Below are 18,028 nucleotides of genomic sequence, written 5' to 3'. Positions count from 1 at the left end.
GTCAAATAACACTTAGGATTCTGCAAGTCTGGAGAGATAAAGGTTGAGAGGGAGCATGACTGAAGCTTACAAAAGCGAGGATAGACTTTGGCAAACAGAATTGCTATTTACAAAATCTATCAACTTGAGAAACAGAGCTTGAAGTTGCTAGCTTCAAATTAAGTGTTCAATTATTTTCTCTGACTCCGTATAGGATCAATGAGTATAAAAGAATTATCCCATTTTCTTTGAAGGTAAAATCTTGCTTGTACACATTTTTTATTTCTTTTCCTCACCATAATAAAGACTACTTCAATTCTATTCTGATTGATAGGTTTCAAATAAATCTGTTCAGATATGGTTTGGAGGGCAAGTGAGCAGGGACAGTCTCTGGTGGTTTTGCTTCTTTCCAGATGAGTAGCTTCACAGGCATTTGGGAAAGCTTTGTTCTAGGAAGTCAACTGTGGGAGACTATTCATAGACTGGATGAAACATACCATAAGAGATTGGGTGGAAGAATAACAGAAGGTTAAATAGAACTCTCCTCTCAAGATCCACAAGATATAAGGAGATGCAAGCTTATGTTCCCTCCCAGACTCCATGTTAGGCCCTTTGGTTTTGAAAAGCTGCAAACTCTGTTCAATTCTGGTTTCTAGCTGTTGGTAGAGCAAATACATAAACACACATGTGAGCAACTGTATGAATCAACCAGGGTCCACATTTCAACATAATAACTGTGGTATATGTAAAGTATGTTAACTATGTGCCAAACACTACTAAGTCCTGGGGTAGACACCAAAAATCAGATACGACACAGTTCCTGTCCAATACAAGTCTCATAGTCTAGGGAGTAGGGTAGAGAGAATAGGTATTTGGCCCCACTTTTTACAGATGAAGAAAATGAGCCACAGAGAAGTTAGTAGCTTGCTCAAAGTCATACAGCAGGCAAGTGGAAGACCTGGGATTAGAACCCAGATCCCATGACTCCCAGGACAGTACTCTTTGTACGTGGATAGGCAGCTTCTCACTCATCAGTTCACCTGTACCAAAATGTTTTTTGGTGTTTTAATGATTTCTGAAGCATCAACTGTAACCTATTTGTCTTTATCATTTACATTTATCCAAAAATAGCAAATCCTGAAATGAAAAAGGGGCCTCAAGGACCACAAACATATTCGATATCCCAATATACATTCATTTAAGACCAAGGATTTGAGGTTTATTAACAAATCTCTACCCCTTTTAAGATTATAATGACTAAATGTCCCAATTTAGATAAGATGGTCTAGCATGTCAGGGTTCTTTCCTGCCATTTGAAAGAAGGGATTGTCTTCTTCACTCTTTTCAACTGGAATAGCCACTGTTTCTAGAATGTAAGCTCCTTGAGGGCAGGGACCATATCTACCTGCTCTCCTGTAATCTCCCAAGTACTTAGTACACCATCCTTAATGTGGTAAGTGAACAGTACCACTGACTGACTGATGGATGGTTGCTAGTACCATCACTGCAATCATAGCTATACTTGCCTTTCCTGGGCTTAGCCAAAATGAGGACTCCCAGTGCTGGAACTATGGGTCTCTGGTTAGTTCAGAAACTCCTAATCATCAGGGCAGTGGGATGGGACATTTCAGGCAGTATGGCTGCAGACACTGTTACTGATTCCACCTGGTGGCAGTGTTGGTGGTCCTGGCTAGACACCCACCACCTGGGCAGAATTGGGAGCAGCATTGGCTTTGAAAACCCTAGAATAATGGCCCGTCCTCGGATCTCAGTCTCGGTTGCCACCCAACCTGTCATGGAGAAAGAGCAACCAGCAGAGGTGATGGGTGTTGTTCTTCTTTGCTCCCTCCTCTTTTTCTACTTCCTCCCTCCTCCTGCATTTCTTTCCCCCTTTTTACTGCTTCCTTTTATATTCTTCCCTTCCTTTCCATCTCCCTATTCCACTCATTACTCTCAATGCCTAGGGATTTTTACACATTTAATTTATGTTTAGATTTAATTATATCATCTGCCAATTCACTCAATTCTTCAACCTCTGTTCCTCTTCATATGTAAGTGCAACATGAATTAGAGATGTTGATGACTTGCATGAAAGACAGCAGATTTAAAACAAAAACCTTTCTTCAATGGAATTTTAAGAAACCCAATTTCCAAGGATATCATGTTTTTTTTCAAGTTAAATTTTAAAATAGCACAACTGCTCTCAATTCTGTCATTTTCTGCTCCTCCTTGGGTTGACCTAAATAGAGCCACCAAAATACAGTTTGCAAGAGATTTGCCTGAAAACTTTCTTCCCCTCTGTAGTTTAGTAACCTCTGAATACAATTATCTATGTGAATATAGATTCTTTGGTTATCTCTGATTCCATCACAGCTGGGTGACTTTTACTTGTTGCTGGAAAGCTCATTGTGGATCCACTGGTCACTTGTCATTTGTTTCCCAACTCAGTCTTTTTGCTTTACCTTTGCTTTTTCTTTATTCACCCTGCTGTCTCCCAGAGCACTTACTCCCATCCCACTTGACAAATCCTTGGGAAAACAACTGTGCCTGAGGTTCCTCTGAGTGAATCCTCTTGTAGTGAGTCCTCAGACCCTGAACTTGTCTTCAGTCAAGCCTGCCTTCTCCCTGTAGTCCTAAAGTAACTCCACATGCCTTGAAAATAAATAATTCTAGCAGTTGCATGCCTGTTCTTTCCTTCCCTGCCAATTGTTTTCCTCACCTCCTTCTCTGTCTGGGACCACCAAAGGCATAGAATACAGAACAATAGCAGACTGCTGTCTTGGCTCTTTTTTGTTATCCACCACCTTGTGGCTCTGAGGGTCTCAAATAGTATGGGTCTTATGTGAAAGGTTTAACACGGAAGGGAAAGGGCTAGTTGCAGGGGCAGAATAGTAAATAATTGTAAGTTTTGTAAGTGCTTACTAAGCCAGACACTGTTCTAACCGCTGAGGTAAATACAAAATAATCAGGCCAGGTACTGTGCCTGTCCCACTTGGGAACCACATTCAATTAACCAATTACATTTATTGAGCACTTACTGTGTGTAGAACACTGTACTAAGAGAGTAGAAAATAACAGAGATGGCAGACGTTCTCTGACCATAAGGAGCTTAAAGTCTATAGGGGGAGACAGACACTAAAATAAATTACGGATATGCATATATATATATATATATATATATATATATATATATATATGTGTGTGTGTGCTGTACAGCTAAGGGTTGGGTGAATAATGAGAAGCAGCTTGACTATAAGAAGCAGCGTGGTTTAGTGGAAAGAGCATGAGCTTGGGAATCAGAGGTCATGGGTAATTCCGGCTCTGCCACTTGTCTCTCCCTGACCTTGGGCAAGTCAATTAACTTCTCTGGGCCTCAGTTACCTCACCTGTAAAATGTGGATTAAGACAGTGAGCCCATATGGCACAACATGATTACCACTTGTCAGCTGTGTGACTGTGGGCAAGTCACTTAACTTCTCTGGGCCTCAGTTACCTCATCTGTAAAATGGAGATTAAGACTGTGAGCCCCATGTGGGACAACCTGATTCCCCTATGTCTACCCCAGCGCTTTGAACAGTGCTCGGCATATAGTAAGCGCTTAACAAATACCAACATTATTATTATTATTGTTACCTTGTATCTAGTGCTTAGAACGGAGCTTGGCACATAGTAACAAATGCCATAATTATTATAATGGCTACAAATACAAGTCTAAGCAGGAGGAAGAACTTTCAGAAATTCTGTAAAATTTTGGACAGGTTTGGGATTTCGGGGCATGGGGCCTGTGTGGCTGGCAGCAGGGATCTTTCCTGGATGGCAGCTACTGGGCAGATTATGATAGTTATGGAATTTATTAACCACATCTAATAAAAATAATAATAATGTTGGTATTTGTTAAGCATTTACTATGTGCAGAGCACTGTTCTAAGCACTGGGGTAGACCCAGGGGAATCAGGTTGTCCCACATGGGGCTCATAGTCTTCATCCCCATTTTACAGATGACATAACTGAGGCACAGAGAAGTGAAGTGACTGCCCACAGTCACACAGCTGACAAGTGGGAGAGCCGGGATTCGAACATCTATGACAAGCACATTGCTAAATTCTGGAAATAGATATGAATGTACTGGTTCAGGTCGGACACAATCCCAGACTAACAATCTAGTTGATTCCTTCTGAAACTCACATGCAGTCTCTAGAATTTCCTAGAGTTATATCAAAATAGCGACCTGACTGCAAGTATAAAGGCTATGGAAGAAGCCCCCATTGCAAATTACTTTATAGCATTTAAGATTTCTTTAATCCCTAACACTGGCCTGATCACCAACCCCAAAGATGGCTTTGCAGAGGCCAATGGCTAATATTCTTGGCATTGACAGCAAGACAAGATGTTCTTTGGTTTTCATTCTTACATGTACAGAAAGGCCTTGAAAAAGAGAAATAATGATAATAGGAGGGAAAAACAAAATCAAAGCCATTCACAAGGAGGGAAAAAAACCTTTGCATTAGACTTTCCCAGGAATAAATGTCGACCTCCCCGATCTTTCCAAATTAAGATGTACTGAAACGAAACTGGCTGAAGGTAGAAATAAAATCTGGCTTCTCACTATAGAGATCTCAGATAACAATGAGTGTTTTTTACCAATTAATCAGTGTTATTGATTGGGCACTTACTGTGTGCAAAACTTGGAAAAGTACATCCTACAGTTTTTTTCTCTTCAGACAATCCTCTGGGGTAACTGGTACAATTTAGAATTCCAGGAAAACAATATAACTGCATCAGTGTTTTTTCAGTTTCAGCTGAATCACAAGGTATGCCCTATACACACATCAGAAAGCAATCAAACAATTAGAGGTTGAGGCTGAATAATCCAAGTCACTGGCTATCGAAGCATTATAAAAACACCCCCATTTTTAGCAAATGTTGGAAAAGGAAACTGCCCAGGAAATCACTGGAAACAAGAAAAGGATGAGCTTCAAAAAAGTATTGAAAGTATAAAGTATTCATTGACACTGAAATCAAAGTTCAATTGCTGACAAAAAGCAATCACTCCCAAATGCTTTGGGATTTAGGATATGGGCAAGTACTGGTATGAGTAAAATGATTTAATCAATCAAGACTTAACCGTTAGTTTCTTTAAAATAAATCATACAATTAAAATATTGAAAGGACCCTGAGGCCCAACTTCTTGGCTTGTAAAGGTGAAAAGCTAACTTCTTCTAGGCAGCAGGTGTTTTTGATGCTTCAGACCTCTTTTTGTAGCAATTACAGGATTTTTCATCCTCACAATTCAATAAATTCTTCCTTTAGCCTAACCAAACCTTTAAGTTTGTTTCCTTCTGTTTGATTCTCTGTGGATATGGAGAAAAAAGATTAACATCTCTCCATGAAACCTTTTCATATTCCTGATGTTTGTTGTCACACTTCAGTCTTTTCTCCACAGGCCTGAGGGTCAGAAGATGGCTATCTTGTTATCCTGGGGCTCAGTGGAAAGAGCCCAGGCTTGGGAGTCAGAGGTTGTGGGTTCTAATCCTGCATCCGCCACTTGCCAGCTGTGTGATTTTGGGCAAGTCACTTAACTTCTCTGGGCCTCAATTACCTCATCTGTAAAATGGGGATTAAAACTGTGAGCCCCATGTGGGACAACCTGATCACCTTGTATCCCCCCAGTGCTTAGAACAGTGCTTTGCACAAAGTAAGCGCTTAACAAATACCACCATTTTTATTATTATTATGAATATATTTAGTAATGATAATAATGACATTTACCAAACATTTGCTATGAGCTTGTGCTGGGGTAGATATACATTCATCAGATTACACAGCCTATATTTCACATAAGAGGGAGAGCAGGATGACAGTTCTGTTTTAAGCTTCTGTGAGCACTTTCTTGTTTTGTACTTCCTAAGTGCTTAGTATACTGTATTGCTCCCAGGGGGTATTCGATAAGTGCTATTACTCTATAGGCCATAGAAGATAAGCAACTTTCCTGAGATTGCACAGTAAACAGGCAGAGCTGGGACACACACCTGAGTCTCCTGACTCCCAGATGTATTTGTTTTCCATTCATTCATCTACATTTCAATTTCAAGTCTTCAGTTGTCTTTAATGATTTGAAAAATACCATTGCCATTATCATTTTTCAAGTCAACACTGAATTTAATGCCTTGCCCTAAATACTTTCTAGGTAATAGGCTTAGTCTGTATTTTCCCAGTTCCAGTGAGCAGTAATCCTACTGTCTTTGAATCAGGCTTTGTTCCCCACACTGCTTTAATTCCTTTAGCTTGTCTTTCATATAAGATTATATCAATCTGATAGACAAATCCTATGTACATGCAGATAAATGGGGGTATAGAGATTTTTAAAATGTGAAATGAACAAAGAACCCCACAGAGTTCAAAATGTACCAGATTAGCAAAAAAATTCTTCTTAAGGTAATCTTTATCAATCATTTAATAATCTGGTTTTAGTTAGGTGGTAACAATAGGAGAATTCTTTAATGTGTGTATTTTTTGAAGCACTGAAGCATGCCCCAAATTTTCCTAGGCACTTATTCAAATGTAAATGAATTGATCAAAGATAAGCAGAAAAATCCTCCTAAAATGTTTCTACATGCTCCTACCCAGGTGGCATATTTTGGCAGGACTTTTCAGTGAAGCCAGGATCGTGCTATTAACTACTTTGAGTTTTCCTCCCTTCCCGAAAATTAGCAGCTGCAAATCCCTGTTATATGAAGGCCTGTCTAGACTACCTTCTGAGAAAATTGTTTGGTCCTCTGGAGGTAATCAGCATTTTTTTTTAACATGGCACAAAACGTTTCTGCCAAGAAATATGGATTGGAAGAAAAATATTTTTTTCCAGTGTAAATGATAGCACTACCCAAACTTTTTTCCCAACCTCTATATCTTCACCCAGCAAGTTCAAGATTTATACTAATGGATGGTTGAAACAATGCATTATAGAACTATAGAATTCTGAATTAGTGGAAAGATCAAGAGTCTTTGGAGTCAGGAGATATGGGTTCCAGTTCTTGTTCCATCACTTGCCCCCTGTGTGACCTAGGGCAAGTGACTCAACTTTTCTATGCCTCAGTTTCCACCTCCACAAAATAGGGATAAAATACCCACTCTTCCTCCTGTTCAGATTGTTATCACTGGGTGGGGCGAAGACTTATTTCCAAGCTGATTATTTTGTATCTACTGTGGTGCTTGGCACATACTAAGTGGTATTCATTAATTCTCAAACTAAAGGATATTTTTGAAATCTGCTTATTTCTATTGCATAACACAGTTAGGACTACATACAGATATTTTCCAAGTAAGAACGGTCCTTCCTTAAAATTTTCCAGAAAAGCTGATACAATAATTTTCCTTAGAAACCTGATCTAGAGCCTCAAATTATATGGTAGGAAACATTTTTCTAAATCTACCCTATTGTTATATATGCAAATTTGCTCTTGTCCTTACCTCAGAAGGTACAATCAATCTTAAGGTTACTTCTTTATGCTTTTAAAGAATATTAAGCTCGACTTAAAGTCCTTTGTTCCTGATAAATAACTCAAATTCCTTTAGGCTTTCTTTATAGAACCTATTTTCCAAAACAAATTATTTTGTTGCTTTCCTCTAGACTTCCTCCAAGTGTTCATTTGTTTTAGATATTTTGCAGAAAGGTTAAACTCAAAAGTTTCTAGCATTATTTACAATTTAAGTTAAAACAGTGCTGTTTGAAATTTACTGCTTATTGAATAAAAGTATATTTCTCAGAGTGATTAAATTCCAAAGTACTATACACAATATTTATTTTATATTCATCCAAGAAGCAATTCTTTCTTGCAGCAAAGACCTGGGTTTTGATATTTCTCTTGGTTCAAGTAAATGTGAAGGGACTGTCAAACATTCAAATAATAGTGTGTTTTTTCTGTATTTGCTATATAAAGAAGCAAAATGTAAGAACACATTTTAAATCCCATTCTGAGAACAGGAGCTACCCAACTGTGCAAAATAGTTGTTGTTTTTTTAATCACTTTAAAAGTATGAATAATACAGAGGCAGAGGTGTAGAAAGGGGAAATTAATGGAGACTTTATTCTTAATTCCTACAGTATATGTACCTTGGCCTTTGTTTTTATTGTTCATTATCCAGTCCATTGTTTATTTACATGAAAGAGTAAATAAAATGATGGAGTCCCTCTTCAGGAATGATGAATGAGCCTTGGTCCTGAGGCTTCAGAGTGGTAAACCTGATCAGAGGAATTGATTATGGCCCTAGCGATTTGCACTGAATCACACATACACACTCTCTTCCCTGACACTCAATATACACCCAGTGGTTTACAGGGTATAACAAGCAAGTGTGTAGGCAGGAGAGAAACACACTGAAAAGTGCCTCTGCAGCCTTCTCTCACAATAGCCAGCCAAGGTAGGATCCGGAATAAAACCTCAATCTCCCGATCTGTAGAGCAGTGCTGTTTCTACTGAAACACTAGCAGTGCTAGACATCATGCACTATCGGGGTTTGAGTTTAGTTTTAAGTGGTGGTGTGGGTTGTGGTATTGTTGTTAGTTTAGGGGGATGCTAGACATCATGCACCTCATTTTAAATCACGATTTGACTCATGTTTTATAAAGGAAATATAGGGTATCTGCAATTAAAGGTAGAGTATTTCCCAATCTCCCTTCCCTATCAACTCCTCACGAATAGCTGATGTGAGATCCTCAGATGCCTGGCCTGTCAGACACTTTGGGCGAGCCAAAACATACCCCTGAGCAGAAAGGCACCTAAGTTTCCACTGATATGAAAGTACTGAGCTGGAAAACCTGGACAACTTGGTGGAACCCTTGAAGGAAATCCATACCCATAAATGACTGTTGTCATTTGATTTCATTTTCATTATCAAGGTCTTTATAAGAAAGCATTTTTTTTACTTAAAATGCAAATTAGAAGGATTCAAAAGCAAAGGGAAAGCAAGATTAGTCCCAAAAATTTGAGAGGAATTTGTAAGCTCAGGACAGCTCTTAATATATGATGTTATCATCTCATTACCCTACTCTCCTTTCCTTCTTTACTTTGATTACCACTCCACCCCCACATCCCAGGCCTGACCTATATTTTGTTTTGTCTGTCTCCCTGACTAGATATTTGTGGGCACGCATTGTGTCTACCAACTGCTACAGAAGCAGCGTGGCCTAGTTTCAAGACCATGGACTTGGTTCTAATCCCGGCCCCACCACTTGTCTGCTGTGTGACCTTGGGCAAGTCATTTCATTTATCTGGGCCTCAGTTACCTCATCTATAAAATAGGGACTGAGACTGCAAGCCCCATGAAGGGCAACCTGATTAACATCTATCTACCCCAGTACTTAGAACAGTGCTTGGCACATAGTAAGCACTTAACAAATATCATAATTATTATCATTTTAACATTTCAAAGCTCTTAGTGCAATGTTCTGCACACAATATGCACTTAATCAATCAATGGTATCTACTGAGCACTTAATATATGCAGAGCCCCATACTAAGCATTTTTTATGGCATTTTTTCAGCACTTAGTATATGTTAAACAGTGTTCTAAGCACTGAGGTAGGACAGGTTGATTAGGTCAGACACAGTCCCTGCCCACATGGGGCTCACAGTCTTAATATAGATGATGAAACTGAAGCACAGGAAAGTTGTGACCTGCCCAGGATCACACAGCAAGGAAATGTCAGAACCAGGATTAGAACCCAGGTCCTCTGACTCCCAGGCCTGTGCTCTTTCCACTAGGCCATGCTACTTCTCCAACACTTGAGAAAGTACAGGACAGCAGAGCTGTAGATATGATTCCTGTTCAGAAGGACATTATAATCTAGAGTAGGAGACAAACATTAAAAAAAAAATTACAGCCAGGGGAAATGGCAGTGTGTAAGGATATCAAAATAAATTATGTGGAGTTGATGGTAAGGTGAATATAAAATGTTGAGGGGGTAAAGATCCAAGTACATTAATGATTCCCCGAAGGGATGGCGAGTAGGGGGAATGAGGACTTAAATCAGGGAACTTTTCTTGGAAGAAATGTGATTTTAGGAGGGCTTTAAATGAGGGGAGAAGGGTAGTCTGTCATACTCATTCAACTGTATTTATTGAGCACTTACTGTGTGCAATGAACTAAATGCTTAAATGAGGAGGAAGGAGTTCGAGGCCAGAGGGAGGATGTGGGCAATGAGATCGAGGCTTAGTGAGTAGGCTGGCATTAGAGGAGTGAAATGTGTGCACTGGGTTGTAAAAAATAAATTGTGGTATTTGTTAAGTGCTTACTATGTGCAAAGCACTGTTCTAAGCGCTGGGGGATACAAGGTGTTCAGGTTGTCCCATGTGGGGCTCATAGTTTTTTAATCCCCGTAGGCTCCACTCCTCTGCCACCCACCTCCTCACCGTCCCCCATTCTCACCTATCCCGCTGTCAACCCCTGGCCCACGTCTTCCTGCTGTCCTGGAATGCCCTCCCTCCTCACATCCGCCAAACCAACTCTCTTCCCCTCTTCAAAGCCCTACTGAGAGCTCACCTCCTCCAAGAGGCCTTCCCAGACTGAGCTTCCCCTTTTCCCTCTGCTCCCCCTGCTGCCTCTCTGCCCCCCCTTCACCTCCCCTCAGCTATGCCCCTTTTACCCCCCTTTCCCTCTGCTCCTCCCCCTCTCTCTTCCCCTCCCCTCAGCACTGTGCTCGTCCGCTCATTTGTCTATATTTTTATTACCCTATTTATTTTGTTAATGAGATGTACACCCCCTTGATTCTATTTATTGCTATTGTTTTTGTCTGTCTGTCTCCCCTGATTAGACTGTAAGCCCATCAAGGGTCAGGGATTGTCTCTATCTGTTGCTGAATTGTACATTCCAAGTGCTTAGTACAGTGCTCTGCACATAGTAAGCGCTCAATAAATACTATTGAATGAATGATTGAATTTGACAGATGAGGTGACTGAGGCACAGAGAAGTTAAGTGTCTTGCCCAAGGTCACACAGCTGACTAGCAGCAGAGCTGGGATTAGAACCCATGACCTCTGACTCCCAAGCCCGTGCTCTTTCCACTGAGCCATGCTTTTTCTCTAGTAGATCAATGAGGTAAGTAGAACAGGGAAAGCTGAATGAGTGTCTTCAAGCCGATGGTAATGAGTTTCTGTTGGTTGTGAAGGTAGATGGACAACCATTGGAGGGTTATGAAGTGTGGGGTGATATGAACTGCTTGACTTTTCTAATTGGCCATTCACCTTACAAATTAGTGGGGATGTTCTAAAATCCTAAAAAACCTTCTAAAAATAAGGTGTTTAGTTGTACTTGATGTGTTATAGAAAATCTGAGCATCGTTTCAAACCAATGGACTATCATTCTGCCTTGGTGGGGTGAGGTGATTGTTTGAGTCCCCCACTATAGGAGAATTTATCTTCTGGTCCCATACGCACCCCCACAGTCTATCAGTTGACATTACAGACAATGAATATGGCTTGCTTAGAATTCAGACTTTTTGTTCACTGTAGAAAGGTTTCTTTGAGGATGAAACTGGAATTAAAGACCTTGCCTATCTATAAAATGGGAGAAGACATGAATATGTTAACCTGTCCAAAGGAAAATTCCACCAGATTTGAGAGGTACACACACCTTCAACCAGATCTCTTATCATTGTTAAAGGTCCCAAGTTTTACTTATATATTCTATAAAATCTGAGCATGGTTTCAAGGCCAATGGGCCATTATCCTGTCTTCCAAGTGATCTATTGGTTTAGATTCATATTCTCCCACTGCAAGGGAATTTTTCTTTTGGCCCAGTAAGCCACCCACAGTCTCAAACCATTAACAAGATCCAGGCCCCTTCCTGTTTAACTGGAGCAGACAGGGATATGTTAATCACAGAAATGTGCTTGTCCAACCCCCCAGTTTGTGTTACAGTGCATCAGACAATTGGCAGATGTTCCAATCCAATCAGATTGTATTTGCAGGAAGGAATGAGAGGTCATGATCCATGACTGTGCTGCAAATTAACCCCTTCAACTAGTGGAGCATGGTCAAAGAAGGGCACCCAGGGATGCTCATAATCAATCAAATGTAGCTTAGCAAAGGAACACCTGTGTCATGGGTCCCCTATTTTCACTACTCTTCCTCATCCTCACGAAACGTCTTCCTGTTTCTCAGCCCCATCCCATATTAGGCAGGGATTGTCTCTGTTGCCAAATTGTGCATTCCAAGCGCTTAGTACAGTGCTCTGCACATAGTAAGTGCTCAATAAATCTATTGAATGAATGAATGAACAGAAGCGGTGTTAACTAGTGGATAGAGCACAGGCCTGGGAGTCAGAAGGACTTGTGTTCTAATCCCGACTCTGCCACTTCTCTGTTCTGTGACCTAAGGCAAGAAACTTAACTTCTCTGGGCCTTAGTTACCTTATCTGTAAAATGGGGATTAGGAATGTGAGCCCCTTGTGGGACATGGGCTGTCTCCAACTGGATTAGCATGTGCCTGGCACATAGTAAGCATTTGACAAATCCAATAAAAATAAATAAATGAAATTAAACCTATGAAAGAAATCTGAATGCTGTGTCACTCTTCTCATCTCAGGTTATTATTATTATTGTTATTATTGTTATTGTCAGCAGTATTTACCAAGCACCAACAGTATGCAGAACACTGTAATAGGGACTTGGGAGCATTAAAAACAGAAATGATCCTTCTCTTATGGAGTTTATAACTTTAATCCATGGTAAATATAAAATATTTATCTCATTCTCCCATTAGTGAATTTGCATCACATTCCACAGTTTGGCCCTATAGTTAATCTAGTTGAATGCTATAAAAAGTACTTAAACACTGACATCTCTTTCATTTCTTCTTCCAATGCAAAAAAAAAGGATTCCTCCAAGATCCATTTTCCTAGAATATGGTTATTCTGAGAATTCCAGTTTCAGAGCTGGTTACTGAGTATAGTTGAACCTCCACCCCACAACTACTAAGACGATCACAATATATGAAATGTGTATATATGCCACACATTAATCACTCATGTAGCACAGGGTCTCTAATCCCTGCTTAACGTTACATCTAATTGCTTCCTCAAAATTTGCACCATTCTGCTCCCATTCTGTCTTATTCCAAGCAGTTTTTTCCCAGCCTCCCAAGTAGACCCCTCCACTACCTGCTTCTTCTCAGCCCTGACATCCAGCCACAGGGAGGAGAATACCTGTAGCATTTTCCTGCACCCCTTCTGCTTCATGGTTTGAGATGTGGCTTTACACCTTACTGACATATAAAAAATACTGGAAGAGCAGGAAAAGGGATAAAGGGGTTCAATACTTAGGGTGCATGGGGTCAGAAAAATTTATATGACAGTGGGAAAATAGAAAATAAGGAGAGGGAATGTGTCTGTTTGTTGTTGTATTGCACTCTCCCAATCTCTTAGTACAGTTCTTGCATACAGTAAATGCTCAAGAAATACGATAGAATGAATGAGGTGGAGGACAGGGAACTACAATTTAATTTTCATTTACACTTAGAACCAGGTCATCATTTTTGGACTGGTTCTGGAACAAAGTCTATCATATTTCATGTAAGTCTATGGCAAAATGGACCCCACATCATAGCTGTTGATGATACATTCACATTTTTAAGAAAATACTAGATGTATCATACATACAGTATGCTTGCATGCCAATGGTTAAGGTTTATTATGGAAATGTAAAAGCAATTGCACCGTGACTAGGATAAGCACCATTTCTCAATTAGAAACTTAATTTTCAGTCTAGAGCTACATGATACTTTTCCCTCAGCACAAAGCACTAATATAAAATTAGTTTTAAAATATGCAATGACAAAAAATTGAGACTCTAATGAATATTTAATTTTCAATCTTCTCAAAGATGCTCATAAAAGACCATTCCTCTTGAAAATGAAAAATTTTTCAGCAGCTGTAGCGCAATAGTTAAACAGTGAGGCAATAAAACAGCCTATAATTTTTCATTTTGTCAATCTGCATATCCTCTTTGTTTCAAAAAAATAGCCTGTCTCTCTCCTATTGCTTTTTAGCAATTATTTAAGAGCATGGAGCTACAAAAGTGGTTGATGTTACTGGTATTTCATTACTCTTATAAAATATATTTCATTGGTTTATTAATGTTATGAAATATCATCAATAATTAAAAATGAATGTGTCAAAATAAACTACTGTATGGTGTGATATCCTTGACTTATTTTTGGCATGTTTGCTTGCTTATTTACTAATTTACAATAGTTCTACAGTCAAAGAAATGAAAAACATGATTCTGGTCATATTTCCAAAATAACACTTTTGGATTGGGAATATGGTGTTTCACTGGGAAGTTTTATTATCTGAATGAATGGCATTCAGTGAAATCTAAGTAAAGCATACATTTAAACATTGATTAAGGAATGACTAATATGTGAAACTTACCACAGGGCTTGTTTTCTATCTTACTTGGGAAATCACTACAATGTTAAGTAAATATAAGCATCCTAAAGCAGATGATTGAGGGAAAAGTGGGCTTGGTGCCTGAATTATCTCAATAATCATAGAATTCTTTGCTGGAATTTCAATTTGGAATTGTGAACATGAGTCAATTCCATTGACCTTTCAATATTAATGTGGCTAAAAAAATTACTATGAACCCACTATTTCGCTTCCAAATTATGCACATAATCTCTCACTGGATTGATATCTCATCTTCCAACTCTCCCTTCTTCTGCATCATCAGTGTACCTGTGTCCTTACCTCCTAACCATTTAGCTATTTACCATATTCCTGCCCCACAGCTCTTATGCTCGATTTTGATACAGTTTATAAAACTGTTGCTCCCCCTGCCTATAATTTACGTTAATGCATATCTCTCCTTCAAAATTGTCAGGTCCTTGAAGAAAGGGATCCTGTCTACTTGCTCTATTGCACTTTCTCAAGTGATAACTGAGTAGAGCGTTCTGTACAGAGTAAGCGCCCAAGAAAATCCTACTGATTGAGATAGGTTATCCTATGATGAACAATGGTATTTGCAGTCTGCAGAGTGTGGAGTCCTTTTTCTGTAGTGTTCCGAGGTTTGTCTCTTTCATCATATTCTTAAGTCATGGAGGGCATTGTATGAGAGTTTTTGACAAGAAATGCTTAAACACTCAGTGTTCAATAAATATTAAGTGACTGATGTATTAACTAATAGTAGTCAAAATAGACTGGACATAGACATACAAATGATAAGGAGGGTGCAAATTAAGTTTGTAAGTGCAAAGGTTGTCTGACGAGGGAGATATGACAAGATTCAATGTGTTGATAAATTAATTGGAGAAAGCCTGTGGAAGGAGGAGGACTGTTAAGAAAGATTTGAACTGGGGAGAGCTATGTGTTTGTATTATGTGTGGAGGACAGGAATCCCTATTCTAGGGAACATTGTGAGTGTGGAGATGGAGACAGAAAAGTCAAGAGTGAGAGTGAGTAATAGCTAATTGTTTGGCTTGGGAAGAGCAAAGACAGTGAATTGGAGTATAGTGGGCAAAGAGCAAATTCATAAGGTAAAACCATATGGCAGAGATCCCTGAAGCTGATTTTGAGAATTTGGGATTCATATGAATCAATCGATCAATGGTATTGATTGAGCTCTTTCTGTGTTCAGAACACTGTACCAAGAACTGGGGAGAGTACAATACAATAGAATTAGTAGACATGATTCCCACCCACAAGGAGCTTATGTCTAGAGGAAACATGAAGAGGCAGAAAATGGTTTGGAAGAAAGGAGGAATGTGGGCTAAGTAATACTTCAGGAAAATAGCATGTGCAATAATAATAATAATGATTATGGTAACTGTTAAGAGCTTACTATGTGCCAAGTACTGTTCTAAGTTCTGGGGTAGATACAACTTAATCAGGTTAGACACAAGCCCTGACCTATATGGGGCTTACACTTAGAGAAATAAAGTAACTTGACTAGGGTTACACAGCAGACAAGTGGTGGAGCCAGTATTAGAACCCAAGTCCTTCTGATCCCCAGGCCTGTGGTCAATCCATTAAACCACACTGCTTCTTTAGTAGCATGTAGTACAAATTAAAGGGGGAAAGGCTGGAGGATGGGACACCAGAGGGGAGGCTAATGCAATATGTGAGCAAAGGCAAGATTTGAATTTGTACCAGGATGGAAGCGGTTTGGGTGCAGAGGAAGTTCCTTGTTCATTTATTCATGTATTCAATCGTATTTATTGAGTGCTTACTTTGTGCAGAGCATTGTACTAAGTGCTTGGAAAGTACAATTCAGCAACAAATAGAGACAATCCCTACCCACAACAGGCTCATAGTCTAGAAGTGGGGAGACAGACATCAAAACAAGTAGACAGGCATTGATAGCATCAGTATGAATAAATAGAATTATAGATTTGTAAATATATACACAAGTGCTGTGGGGTAGGGAGGGAAGGTAGAGCAAAGAGAGCAAATCGAGATGATGGGGGGGGAGGGGGAGCTGAGGAAGAGGGAAGCTTAGAAAAGGAAGGCCTCCTGGAGGAGATGAGCCTTCAGTAGGGCTTTAAGGGGTGGAAGTGTGATTGTTTGGCTATTTGAGGAGGGAGGGCATTCCAGGCCAAGGGTAGGACATGGGCCAGGGGTCGACAGTGGGGCAGCCCACAACAAGGTACATTGAGAAGGTTAGCACCAGAGGAGCAGAGTATGCAGGCTGGGATGTAGAAGGAGAGAAGGGTGGTGATGAAGGAGGAAACAAGGTGATGGAGAGCTTTGAAGCCAATAGTGAGGTGTTTTGCTTCATACGGAGGTTGATAGGCAACCACTGGAGATATTTGAGGAGAGAGATGACATGCCCAGACGTTTGTGTAGAAATAGAATCCAGGCAGCAGAGTGACATATAGATTTAAGTGGGAAGAGACAGGAGATTGGGAGATCAGAAAGGATGCTGATGCAGTAATCCAGTTGGGATAGGATGAGTGACTGTACTAATGTGGATGGAGAGGAATGGGTGGAACTTATTGTGAAGGTGAGACCAGCAGGTTTTGGTGACCGATTGGACATACAGGGTGAATGAGAGAGCAGAGTCAAGGATGACACCAAGGTTGTGGGCCTGTGAGACAGGAAGGATGGTAGAGCGGTCCACGGTGATGGGAAAGTCAGAGAGAGGACAGGGTTTGGGATGGAAGATAAGGAGCTCAGTCTTGGACATGTTGAGTTTTAGGTGATGGGAGGGCATCCAGGTGGAGATGTCCTGAAGACAGGAGGAGATGCGAGCTTGGAGAGAGGGAGAGAGAACAGGGGAGGAGATATAGACTTGGGTATCAACCACATAGAGATGATAGCTGAAGCCATGGGAGTGAATGAGGTCACCAAGAGAGTGAGTATAGCTGGAGAACAGAAGGGGACCAAGAACTGATCCATGAGGAAACCCTACAGTTAGGGGGTGGGAGGAGGAAGAAGAGCCTACCATGCAGACTGAGAATGGATGGCCAGAGAGATAAGAGGAGAACCAGCAGAGGATGGTGTAAGAGAAGCCAAGGTTGGATAAGGTGTTGAGGAGAAAGGGATGGTTGACAGTTGTCTAAGAGTGTGTCTACCAACTCTGTTATATTGTATTATAAGTAAGAACTTAGTGCAGGGCTCTGCACATAGTAAGCACTCAATAAATATGATTTATTTATTTGAATGATTTTTTCAGAAAATGTGCCAGTTCAATAAAGGGTTGAAATTGAAACAAGAGTGGGAAGGATGGATGGTGTTGCTAAGTGATATGGGAAAGTTACAGAGGAGTCGCTTTAGGGGAATTATAATGAGTTCCGTTTTAGGCATGCTGAGTTTGAAACCTTCTGCTCTGAGAATCAGTCCATTCCTGAGTTTCATGTCACGTGGATCATTTTGCCCTTTCTGGCCTCTTTTTTAATGGTGCTTTTTAAGCACTTACTATTTGCTAAACACTGTACAAAGAGCTGGGATAGATACAAATTAATCAGGTTGGATTCAGTCCCTGTCCTACATGGGTCTCACAATCTAAGTATGAGGAAATAGGATTTAATTGCCATTCTTGCAGATGAGACAACTAA

At 40.1% G+C, this 18,028-nt stretch overlaps 1 long non-coding RNA gene across 1 annotated transcript in view; it reads right to left on the bottom strand.

The window, feature by feature from the left end:
- Positions 1–250: 250 nt before the first annotated feature.
- The window catches only part of LOC114810346, a 36,193-nt gene continuing 18,415 nt past the window's right edge, over positions 251–18,028 (bottom strand). Inside the window, exons 3-4 of the long non-coding RNA XR_003758047.2 lie at positions 4,653–4,797; positions 251–635 (exon numbers count right to left, since the gene is read on the bottom strand). This is a non-coding gene — a long non-coding RNA (uncharacterized LOC114810346). The remainder of the gene's footprint in view (positions 636–4,652; positions 4,798–18,028) is intronic.

This window comes from Ornithorhynchus anatinus, chromosome 3 (genome assembly GCF_004115215.2).
Source record: "Ornithorhynchus anatinus isolate Pmale09 chromosome 3, mOrnAna1.pri.v4, whole genome shotgun sequence".
Classification (NCBI taxonomy): Eukaryota; Metazoa; Chordata; class Mammalia; order Monotremata; family Ornithorhynchidae; genus Ornithorhynchus; species Ornithorhynchus anatinus.
This window is presented reverse-complemented; position numbering and strand designations above follow the sequence as displayed.